Here is a 13,574-nt window from a genome sequence, read left to right on the forward strand (position 1 = left end):
GTAGTGTATTATGTTGGATTTATTTCATTTTACGCTATTGTACGATCAAATAAGTTGCAAAATATTATGATATCTTGGTTGCAATCGATCTCAGCATTATTATCAACGGTGAACAACACCTATTTAGTACCTCAAAATATGTATTGCATATACGTGCAAAGTCATGGCCTTGATGTAATTATCAGGACTCTATAAGAGCGTGATATATGGGAAGTTCCATTTGCTTTATACAGTGTATGACATTTTCATCCTTGACAAACCAGTCAGTATTTCGAACTGACTCTGTACAATAGAACCCCTTCGTATTAACAATTAATATGGTTCAATGAGAGGTCAAAAACCGATAATAATGATAATGAAGACAGTAAAACAAAACGACAATAAATAATGACATGTTATGATTTATTTTTCAGAAGTGACAATCATTCCCTTCTTGCAGCCCCTTACTCAAATTTTGAAGCTGTTTGATGATCAATGGTGACAGCTGATAATTTGGTGAATAATTTAGAATTGTGATGTGCTTTATTAAGATCAGAAGCAAAATAACTGAACACAGAATTTTATCCATTTTCAGATTTTATAAGCTACAAATATGTGGATTTCTGTTTTTACTCCAACGAATACACGATTTCTAAATCAGACAGGCCTAAAAAATAAGATTATTATCATATTTATTAGAAAGTATTCCGTTTTAGAATGTATTTTTTGTTATCAAGTGCCCCGTTGTCAAGGTATCTCTTGAGAAGATTTTTTTCAGGATAAAACGTGAAACGCAATGTAAATTTCAACTATAAAAGGGGAGGGAAGGAAAGGGTTTGCCCCCTTAATCCATTCCTGATAGCTGCTGTATATACTGTGCATTTTTTAGGGGATAAGGGATGGGGGGTAATTAATGTCCATATACCACTCGTACACCCACTTAACACATCTTTATTTCCAGGTAGACATTAATGTATTGCAACAATGAAAATAATAGTAATGATTATCATGATAGTAATGATAATCATGATATCGAAATTAATAATATTAATGGATAATAATCAGTATTATCATTACACTTAGTAATAATGATTATAAATATTATTAGAATACTTCTACTGGTAATGATCAATGCAATAACATAATATTGATGATATTGACAATAAAGTGGTCATTATAATCATGATATGGGGCGACTAGTACATTTCACAATGCACCAAATAGACCCGCACAAAATACAAGTTTGCCGAAAGGGAGGGACAAGTGGAGCTATAGCGGAGGGGGGTAGCTGATTTGTCACCCCTCCCTTCACCTGTCATGGAACAACACATTGATGATTCAGCAAAGACTTTGAAATAAACGCCCAGCTCATATTAATATTTGACTCCACATGATAGGGACAGCTATTCCGTCCCCATACAATGTGTTCCAGAAAAAAAAAAAACCGATGATTATAACTTAAGAACAATACTTGTATTTCAATTACTGCAGGAGAGCATGCAATAGCTGAAGGAAGAGTTTGATCATTAATTCACCGCTTTATTTCATTGACGATTGACAGAGCATTCAGTCCTTAAACAAGGTAGGCAACAATAAAATATGATTTATTTTTCTAAATGAAATTATGGAAATATAGAAGAGTTGATTCTTAAAAGAACTTCGAATTCCATACTTAGTAATAATGAAAATAAATAATGGTGGCTACTTATATAGCACACAGTTCCCCTTTCGGTGCTCATGACTCTTCAAGATAAATAAACATACACAAATACAATCATTCAAATGAAATATTGGAGAAACTAAAATGAGATTTCAAAAAAAGTGATTTTCTCTTTGAGGTATAGAAACCGTCCGCAAAATTGTCTTATGGTTAATTTTATTTTGTTTATACTCAATCATGCATGAAAAAATCGCAAGAAAAGATGAAGGGACCTAAGGTAAAAAATGACTGTCATATTTATTAAAATTGTAATGAAGTTACACAAAACATTGATATTTTTCGGCTCGTTTCCTTTTTTTCCTTTTTGGACGCATTTCACATACATACAACTTACATTCAAGAGCGTTACTTTACAAAACGCAAAGTAAAATCATGAATATCCTTGAACATGTTTGGTTTTATTAACTTGCCTGATAAAAACTTAAGTGCGAAATGAAGATGACAACATTATGAATGATAAGGATTTATAATGCTTGTACTGTTCTTGTTTAATCTACAAATATGATAGGAATCATGTTAGAATTTCATGTTTTCCACGTGAGATGTAATGTAACTATACCCCTTCTTATAAGTTAGACCCACGTCAAGAATTTGTTGATATGATTGCATGAATTATAATAACATGTAGGCCTATGTCTCGGAGATAAAAAATATGAAGAAAAAAACTTGTTGACTAAAGATCTAAAGATGTGAATTTATATAGGGATGGTTTATATGATTCAACATTTTTTTTTCCAATTAGTGCAGTAACAATCTCTAATACTATATGTGTCAACGTGAGAAAAGAAGAAGGAAATCAAAGAGCAGTCAATAGGAAATAGCAATAAGAGAGGGTCTATTTTTGACTACTGATTAGACCTACTGTTTGACCCCCTTTTCTGTATGTCTTGAATCACCTGTGGTTATTTGGTTTCATATTGTGGTTTTGTCTCATGAGTTACTTGTCCAGGCGTTGTTTGTCATTGCAATTCATGCAGCATTAATCATTTTCTTGTTAAACATTTTATACAAGTCATGTAACTAAAGCGAGGTCATCGCAGCAAGATATAGTGCATTTAGTGCATAGTGTATTTTACTTGTATTGGCATGATTGGTGTCAGTTGTTGCATTTACCTGGTAAGGGAATATGGAAAACTAAATAAGTATCGTCTTCGCGGCTACTCTCTGGCTCATTTTTGTTTATACGTGTTAGATTTTTCCTTTGTTTTTATTACATTGCTAATTATGCTTCGAGGGAGAAAAACGTCAAATATATGCAAATAGGATAAATTTCATTTAAATCGATATTTCATCCTCATGACAATAATTATTTTCAACAAAGGAAAACAATGATGAAACCCTTTTCACCCCATGCATAGTTGATTTCACACTGAAAGGTCAGAGTTCTCGAAATTCATTCATTTAGAAATAAAAAGATGTATTTGAATTAACGTGAAACAATCTTTGTTAGCTCAACGCATGGATATGTATACGATTGTCGCAAGGTCTCGAATTAGCCCCATTTTGTTTCCTATCTTTCTTTCAATTTTCATTTATCTTCGGAGATTCGCTTGGACTGCCATGAAAGCCAAACTCCACGTTTACGACTTTGCTTTGTGTAATACAAATTTATGTCACGCAAAATTTGGCTGAAAAAAAAAACACAAGGCCAAATCCATGAGTCAATTAAGTATTTCACATATTTGATATCTAACAATGCGAAGTTACACAGTGCAGCAATCAGCGTAGGCCAACAATATATACGGTACTGGGTGATATATATTATCATTGTACATACCACAAATAGGATTTTGATTTCTAAATCCAAATTCATTGAATGTATAGCAATTTTGATTACACAAAGTTTGTGGTTTTATTTGTTATGAGATGAAATATTTACTTTAAAAGTCAGATGTAGATTAGTGGCACGTAAAAATATAAAATCACAAGAGTCACAAGACTTTGCTAAAGCATGATTATCCTTTCAAAGTTTGCATTGATACAGCCCTTATACCAAAGACACACAAATATTAATTCTATACAAAATATATTTTATTCTATTCCTACTTCTGAATATATATTATTCAAACATAGTTTCAATTGTTTCGGTGCATAAGGATATTATAAGTATTGTTATTATCATTTCTATTACCACTATAATCATTACTGTTGATATTATTATCAGTATTATTAACAACAAATTATTTAAAAGGAAATTTGATTATAGGAAGGAATTTGTTTATAGAGTCAGATATATATCATTCAGATGTAATTGTAATTGTAATGTATTGAGGTCATATACAATTTGTCGTAAAGTTTATATATAAGTATTCTGAAACCATAAACCCTTAAAAAAACCTCGCCTAAATGCTCTTTTGTCAGTAAAAGATATGACAGTATAATCCTATTATTAGCATATTCATTACCGTACGTATAATCATTGTTATGAAATTATCATAATTGTTCATTATCATGGTTTTCCGTTTGTAGTAGTATTAATGGTGATAGGTGCGATTTATCATTATCTTATGAATTGTTGTTATCATAATGATGTTATTGATATAATTATCATCTTGTTTATCATCGTTATAATTATCGTTATCACTACATAAGTTATTCGAAATTCATTCAATGGTAACAACCATTAGAGGCGAAATTGTTTTTGTAAAAACAGGAATAAATAAATCCAAGAAAAACAATCACGTATGGTGTAAATCCATGAAAAGTTTCGAGTTATGGATCGTTGATTTTGTGACGTCACATGCGAGCACTCCCTCATAATTATGTCATGTGAAATGAATTCCATAATATTTTTTCACCAATAAAATTGAAAATTTCTAACACTTTTCTAAATTTTAAGTCGTCATGAATGGGAAATTTAATTGATATCACATTGGGAAGGTGCTTGCATATGACGTCACAAAATACAAATAAATTCATTAAAAGAACGTAAATTTGTTAGTGTTTGATTTTTTTTTGTAAAACCTTCAACGTTGTTTTTCTCCTATTTTCTCTACTTTTACACAAAAAACACCTACTTGATGTTAGGATGGACTTGCCCTGTAAAGAAAGTCGCTGTTGAAAATAGTTTCTCCGCTATTTTTCAAAAATTACATTTCTACTGATCTATCAAAACATATTCATTTTTTCCATGTATCTCGATATCTTTGAAAAAAAAAAAAACATTTAGTCAGGGTGTTACTGCGTATATAGGTTATCGTTATTTTCTAACCTTCTAGAGTGACAACTTTTCATGAAGCCTCGCATACCAAAGAATAGGCTTACCTTTAACATTATTAAAGTAGAAATTCATCTACAATTTAATTGATCTTCTATGAAAGCAAATGAATGAGGACTCTTTTCTTTTTAGAATTCATGTCATTATACATTTTATATTTCATTTCTAATTTTTCAAATCGTCATTTCAAAATAAAACCAGCCCAGAGAAATGAACGCTTGTTATATAAACCAATTGATACATTTCCTGTTTTCTATTTCCATATTCTTTTTTTCTCTCCAGAATTCATGGATTTATGAAGCTATCAGAATGAAAACGCAATTGCTGGTGTAAGTATCATAAGAGTAAGTATTCTTTCTGACATAATATTTTTCTTTTCAATTTCATAATTCAATTCTGGCAGGAAAAAAAATGTTAACCTATTTAGGAAAGTGATGCGGTATAGCGGTTACATTTTCACAACGTTATCAAACCACAAATGAGTTTGATTTTATTTCAACTTTTCTGATTATCATGATTATTGAATTTGATTTAAAAAAAATCAAATTTAATAAAATATAAAAGATCACGATCAGTAGTTATTCAACACTTAATTGTTTTCCGAAACAGATTAATGAGAACAAATATAGAAGTATAATACAAAGTGATTTGTACATTTCAGTTATTACAAAACCACATTTGATTGGTTAATTTTATAGATCTTAAAACATTGATTAAAATAATGAATGCATGCAATTTACTATATTCATATTGTAATGTTTACCTGGCTTGCTGTTTGTGAATATTTGATGTGTTTGTTTGAAAAGTGTGGAGTTTATATAATTATGTATATAAAGTTTGTTGTGTGCAATAATAATGTTTTGCTTTGCTGGCTCTTAGTGATACTTCTATCATGTGCTGTAATGTAGAAATATTATTTTTATATGCTATTTATGGATTAAATTGCAAAAATGCTCATTATATTTACATTGATTTTTTTCCAAAACTTGGCTATTTTACTCACGTCCCTAATATATCAGATATTGTAACAGAACATGGGAAAATTAAAAATAAAAGTTTGTTCTGGTTTGACTAACAAACGATGGTGAGTTTGATATCAAAAGTGGCAGTCTTATCAAATAATTGTTATCTGGGATTCGGGCAAGATATCAGAAATTATTTTGTTCATCCGTCATTCTTAAACGCTTTTCTTTCAGGTCTTAGTGTTTGGGGTATTTTATGTTGCATTTCTTATTGATAAACTAATCAATAATACAAGGCTCGGCTTTACCAATCCGTGCTTTTGCATTGTTTATAATTCCCGCCTTTCTGGTAAATTATCCCGATCAGAGCAATCATTTTATCTATTTATACCACGAACAGCCAGCAGAAGTAATGCACTGTATAATTTGACTGTTTTCGTGTTTTTTTCTCAGAATTGTTTTTCGCAAATATTTTCTTTAAAATCTTATGCACCCACAAGTTTGACTATATTGTTTATATCAATGGTTTATAGGGAATGATAATACCTCCAAAATAAAAAGAGGAAGTCGTGATAATTGTTATAGATTCCAACTCTGAAGCCCGCTTGGTGCTAAAATAGTAATATGAGCCTGTTGTAGAGTATCATACGCTTAGTTGCTTCACAATGAAATAGGGTATTGGATATGAAACTGTAAATCATTATATGATTTCAGTGTAGATTATGAGTGCAGTGTTACCACGAAACACCCTGTTACATTTTCCTTCCAATCTTCGTTCACCTGTGTGCTTGTGATGCCTTGCTTCTCTCTGCTCCTCATCTATGGCACTGTAGAATTCACTGTGTGTTGTGTTTCCATGGTAACAGCTGGTTCTTCAGTGCCATTGCATGCTGGGTAGAACATTCATGTTTCTGATTTTCGAGTTTGAAGTGCTGCATTCACCGTGATCATCTTCATCAGCTTTCTTCATTTTGTTTTCACCACGCACCATCCTGCTTCATATTTTCCTTCTTCATTAGAGTTTATATGTATATATATATAATATATGTGTATATATTTTGCAAAGTAAAAAGGCTTACATCGAATGACCGGGTGATGTTGATGAGAATTACCGTGCAACCCAGCCTTTTAATGATCATGTTCACCATAAAAAATACCATCAAATACACGAATTGTAGGATACACAATAACCGGTCGCTGAATCAGTCAAAAATTTCCGACGGGCCTTGACCTTCTTACATCATAAACTTGGTCCCAAATGGTGGAACTTAGCTTTCGCAGACAACTGGAAAGTTTTCACAAAAGGTTGGGTAATAGTACCCAATCACCCGGTGGTTTAGAAATAAGCCGATAATTAATTGACATTTCATGCTTTCGTTTGGACGAAACCAAAATTATATAATATAGGCCTTGGCTATATTCATATACAATTACTATAACAAATTAAGAATCAATATAACATGTTATAATTTCTTCAATAGAATTTATGTCCTTTTTCATCATCTGGATTAATAATTGATGTTATCTAAGGAATTTAGAGAATGATTAAAACATGTATTGTTTATGCGTGCATGGTTTCATTGGTGTTTGCGGTGTATTTCTTCATGCTTTTCTGTGCCGTGGTTTCATGTAATCAGTGTGATTGATTAAAAAATGTAACTGCTTATGCCTTTAAATATTGTAATATTTTATGTTGAACGAGAATATAGGATGATAATATTAAGCGGGTGTTACAATCATGCTCTACTTTGGCACTATATAATCTCTCTGAATGACCTTTACTCGTAAAGCTTATAATGTACGTACTTGGCCTTTTGTGAAAACATACAGGTTTGTATATTTACAAGGATAATTACAAAATTATGCGGGGATATCTAAAAAGGACAATGCACCTATAATACGTAAATATATAATTTTTACATTACATAATGTAATTCGAAATCTGTCGAAGGCATTACAGTGGATGAATAAGTTTAAAATTTTTTTTAAACGAAATACAGGGGTATGCATGATGTAATCGTTTCATATTATGTCTTTATAATTTTATTTGGTATATCCCTGTGTGTATATTAGTATTCATCTTATATACATTGTGCGTTATTAAGTTTTGTATTGACTTTTATCATGTTTATGTGATATGGGAGTGGGTTGCTCTTACATGAAAATAGTAAGTCTATGAAGTAATGGGCCTCTATACTCTTAAAACAAATCAGTCAAATTGACTAGACAAGTAGTCAGCTGGGTGCAATTGATATGCTTGTCGCATTTCTGACATAATATCCTAGTTACAATTAACTCTGTTCTAGTAAAATACGACTAGAAAATAGTCAAATATGACTAGAATAACAGTTGCACCCAGCTGACCCTATTAACTCGTCATTTTTGACTGATTTGTTTTTTGAGTGAACAATCTATATTATCATGAATATCGCTGGTGTTTTTTGTTTTTGTTGTTTTTCAATTTACTATTTTTTGGTCCATGATACCAGTAAATTACATCTTGTCTTTATACATGTGCATGTATACACGGACATGTAAAAGCAACATTGCATTCACGACAATGAATTACATCGTATCCTCATTTAACAAAGTAAAAAAAAAAATCCATAACGTTCTTATTTCGTATGAGATTGACGTCCCACTCAGAACTCCAGATTTGATCAGTTTATCTCCTCGCCAGAGCCGAGTCGACAGAGGTTTTCCGCTTATATACCCTATACTAGTCTGTTTGGCACTAGCACATTTTGCTTTACCTCTGCTGAGGCTCAATATCGTGTGCAAGATATGTTTGTGTCAAGCCAGATTGGGGGGTGCAGCCAACATGGATGCTTGGAGGAGAACACCGTCGGCATGAGAAAGAGAAAATGTTGTATGTTAGACTAAGTCAACATCTAATGAAGATTGGTAACTGCATAAGAGTTAAAATCGTAAAGATATTGTTAAGTCATGGTTTTTCTTATAAATAATTGCAAAAAGGCAAGTTGCAAAATACGCATCATCAAACACAAACATGGCATACTAAAGTAACTTTAATTTTGTTCGTTTTTTCTTCTAATGTTTAACAAGATCAAATGACGCTTTTTGTTAACCTTCCCCTTTTTTCAAGTTAGAGGTGAACGCATTTTTACACAACATGATGTATTTTCGTATACATTTTTGTCGTATGCCTCACTGCAGACTCAGTCGATTGATGCTGGTATGCAATCTCGGGTTCTGAAGAAATGAATGTTCAGTGGGAGGATGAGACAGATAGATAGATAGGTAGGTAGGTAGGTAGATAGATAGATAGATAGATAGTTATAGATATAGGTAGATGTTTTTACAGGCAAATAATTGCACAAATATCGTCCAAACATACAGATGATTTATAAATGGTTGCATGCGAGTGCTTATATACCACATCCTTTAATGATTAAATCACTTCAGTTTCAATGAGTTGTTCTTAGAATGAGAAATCGTATTGCTCACCTAATCGTTTTGAGGGATATGAGGCATTTTTTTTTCAAGAAGAAAAAAATTGGATCAAAAGGCAAGTTTTGTTAGGGAGCATGTCAACCGAGTGAGCTTAGTGTTTCCCTATTAGTGCACTTGCTTATTAATGTTTCGACTAATTACGATGGAATTATAAAACATTTTATAATCATGATATCAAACAAACTGCATGTAGATGGCGTAGACCTATACTAGATATCTAGAGGGGAATAATTTGTTTTACACTGGGAGCCTGGAAACCATGTCAATTTCTTAAAAAGTTAAAGGTATATCATACTAATTCAAAATAGGCTTAAAACGTATACAGAAATACCTTTTTTACAGATTCATGTAGTATATATGGTTTTAAGCATGGTAAGAAAGACGGAGAGACAATATCCCTTTAACACAAAACTTATCGTTAATTATAGGTCTAGTTGTATGATTAACTATATTTTCCATTGTGTGTAATCAATCATACAATTCACTTTTACGATCAATCGCTAAGCTTTGTGTTTTGGGGCCCAAGGTATACAAATGGGAAGCCATTCATTCTGTGTATGGCTTTTCTCATTACTTGGCACGAGCGCCACGCTATTTTCGTTAATTAGGACATTACGTAACCAAAGTACATTTCGCAAGATGATCGCAGTATGAATGTTGCTACAAAACTGAATTAACATAGGCCTATGCTGTTGCGTGATGTTAGTCTTGAGTTAAGACATCGACTTGAACAGCTTGGAAAAGAATATGTTTTATGGCTTCCCCAATCTCGAGGATTATTCAAAACTTTGTTTGACAAGCACATCGCAGAAATATCCCTGAAAGATATGAAAAATAATTTCTCGAAGATAAGTAGTCGATATTTAGAGCTTGATATGAGAAATTTGTATAAAAAAAGTATTTATCAAAGGAGATAAAGACGTTTATAACTTTCTTCTTCGGATTCGGACTTTATTCGTTGTAACCTGCAGGGGAGGATCCATGATTTTCTTTTACAAAAAGAGAGAGAGAGAGAGAGAGAGGGTCTTGACTTCCGTATACATGGGAGACATTGGATCCGCCAATAACACACGTCTCGTGACAACGGAATATTGGGTGTGTATGTGTTTATTTTTATAATGCTTATAGCATTTCCATTAAAGCCCCCATCACACTTATTCCGAATCAAGCAGAGTTGGCCTGAATGAAAGGACTATTGTTTGACCACCAGTTGGTCATTTAAATCTACTTCGAACACCGTTCGAAAATATCCCTCGAATGTTTTTAACATGACCAAAACCTTCGGGACGGCCAAAAGAAATGACAAAAATATTTTGAATGCACTCAGAATGCAGTCAGGATATTTAGAATGCGCCTAGAATGTCCAAGAATGTTGCACGAATTATCAACCTGACTCCATTGCGGTTCATTTTGACTTGTGTACGATGATACACCTGGTCAATTTACTGAATTTCATCTCCAGTTTGGTGCATTCATAAGTTCCTCCCAAAAATTTCTAGATTTTTTGAATATTTTTTTCTTTCCAGCTTCTGCTTGATTCCTGCTGATTCCGAATAAGTGTGATGGGGTTTTTATTTGAATGGAGGTTAAAGGAGTACTGTCAATTTAATGCCTTGCTCATGGGCATAGGTGCCGTGGCCGGGGATCGAACCCCGGACTTTCAAGTCAGGCGCCTGAGACCACACGGCCACGTCATCTCCACTATCCGATTATTCATCTGATAAAACCAATATCCGATTATTATTATTCGTCCTGAATGATTTTAAAAGATCGATAAAACAATGAGGGTGTTGCTGACATATCCAAGCATAGAAATAAAAATCAACGCTATTTTTTGAATTTGTAGTAATGACCATATTAAAAGTTCTTGTTCAGTGATATTCATCAACATATACTTTTAAGGCGTATTATAAGAAGTATGTGAATATCGTATCAACCGCAGTACAGCATCACGCAGCAAAAACTAAAATGTTGCATTACTTGATTTAAAAAAAAAATATTTAGCCGTGAAAAAAATATAAGAATTTTCTGTAGGGCGTGTTGAAAATAAATATACAGTAAACATCTAGAGCAACTGTTTTAGTGTGACGATTATTGGTCCATTTGTGCGTTTTCTCGAGTAACTAAAAAAAAAAGAAAATTATTACTACTGTGAATTATTCCCTTTTCACACCTCCAATAGTCTCTCGTTCTATATTAAGAAATAATTTAGCATTTTGGAATGAAAGAAACACAAACATAAAAAAAAATCATTATTTTACATATGTTAACTGTTCAAGATAATGTGAATAATGTTTTAGGAGAACATTAACACTTACAAAATACACTTTGGGTTAATTTCCGTTTATGTAAAACCACTTTATTGTTATGCTTTCAGAATACAGAGAAACACATTTTTTTTCATTGATTTACTCTGACACTTACTGACAATAAGGTGGTGATTAAAGATGTATTAAATTCAATAAAAACCAATTGGCATTTGCTTTAGGGAAATACGTGAGGAGTGTTTTAAAAATACACATGATTAGACAGGCAAGGACAAAAAATCATGCGTTTTCAAATAAAAAGAAGTATATGAAAGCAATTCAATGTATGCCGCTTTTACTCCGACATGGAAAAGAAGTAGGAGCCGCAGCACGTAGCGCACTTCTACAAAAATATAAGAATGTGGGTGAATTACTAAAGAGAAACATTGATTATTTTTAAGGGAAAGATTATTTTGTTTTGTTTCCTGCATTTATACAACCATTTCAAAGTGTATTTGTTTTACTGTTATAAGTTTGACGTAATCACTCATATATTTACTCTGTAATCGCTTCGATGTTGACCTCTACATAATTGGAAGAGTAAAATTACTATTATGTACTTTAAATTGTATTTATGAGGGTATGTTGTGTTGTACGACAATACAGGAGGAATGTAATCTAATGGAAGAGAAAGACGTCTCCTGGGTGAATACCAGGCTATTTTTTTTAATTCAAACCAATGTGCAAACTTTTGTCTTGGGGTATATTTAGCCTATCCCACCCCAAAACACTATAACAAGATATCATATTACCATATTAAGATCTTATTACCAAACCAAAAAAAAAAAAAAAAAAATTGCACGCCATTTAAGTTGACTTTCTTAAATATATCTTAATATGTTCTAATAATCAACCTTTTCCATGTTTTCTTTTCACTGCACAGCTCTTACTCAAAGTAATAATTATGCTGACGATGTTACTATAATTTGCATACTACGTTGATCACGATGGAATGTTAGTACATGGCCCTGGGAAGCAGGGGTGAGGGGGGTGCTTCGTGTGTTATTCTACATAGACAGCCCCCCCCCCCCCGGAACTGTGGTAGATGTGCCAATAGGGGAAATTTTTACCAAAATGACCTTTATTTTGTGGTGAAACCCTTTTTGTGTTTGTTTGTGAAATATCTCGGGACCAAAATGATATATTATTTTTTGTAGTGAAACTTTTATTTCTTGTCAAATGTCGAATATCAGCACCCCCTGTTAAAAAAAATCGTTCCCGGGACCCTGGTATAGGAGATACAGAAGCCTAATATGATTACATAAATCAGGATTTACAGAACTTATACCATTAAGAGAAGATCAGCAGGCCGTCAGAGAAATGATCCCGTCGGTATCATCCGCCTCGATTTTTGGCAATTGATAGAATTCACACTGTAACCTCGTTATGTAATCAGTGGTTCTGTCATTGCCAAGCCTGGTGGCGTGATTTTGATTACATCACATCATGTGCACTTTCTCCTTCTCTCAAGCCGAGTCAAGGTCAAGGAGGGGGCGTTCATCACGAGGATCAGGGTAAGCATGACATTTTTAAAGATACATTTTTTCATCACTGCTAAATATGGTGTCAAAATGATATATATAACTGGTGTTATTAGTCAATGGTGTAAACAACTGTATGTAAGATGAGGGATATATGATTGGAAATACTGTTATTCAAGTAACAGAGTTTCCTCTTAATGATACTTGATGTTGGAACCTTTCAGTGAACACAGTCACTTACCATGTTACATCCCAGTAACACTACCACAGGGTGTGGTCTCCTATTTACACGAGCAGAATCATATTATAATCAGTGATGGAAATAGACACCATGCAGTAACCGTGTTGAATTAACAACATCAGTGTCAAAAATACCATGAGTCAGTGTCGAATTAAGACCAAGATGTGCTAGAAAAATACTGTTCAACGCCATCA

The 13,574-nt window shown here is 32.8% G+C and overlaps 1 long non-coding RNA gene across 1 annotated transcript; it reads left to right on the forward strand.

The window, feature by feature from the left end:
* Positions 1 to 406: 406 nt before the first annotated feature.
* On the forward strand, positions 407 to 12,429 carry LOC135153599 (uncharacterized). The gene is made up of 3 exons (XR_010293078.1): positions 407 to 495; positions 1,471 to 1,561; positions 5,199 to 12,429. It is a non-coding gene; the product is annotated as an uncharacterized LOC135153599 (long non-coding RNA).
* The last annotated feature ends 1,145 nt before the right edge of the window (positions 12,430 to 13,574 follow it).

Source organism: Lytechinus pictus, chromosome 3, assembly GCF_037042905.1.
Source record: "Lytechinus pictus isolate F3 Inbred chromosome 3, Lp3.0, whole genome shotgun sequence".
NCBI classification, from domain to species: domain Eukaryota; kingdom Metazoa; phylum Echinodermata; class Echinoidea; order Temnopleuroida; family Toxopneustidae; genus Lytechinus; species Lytechinus pictus.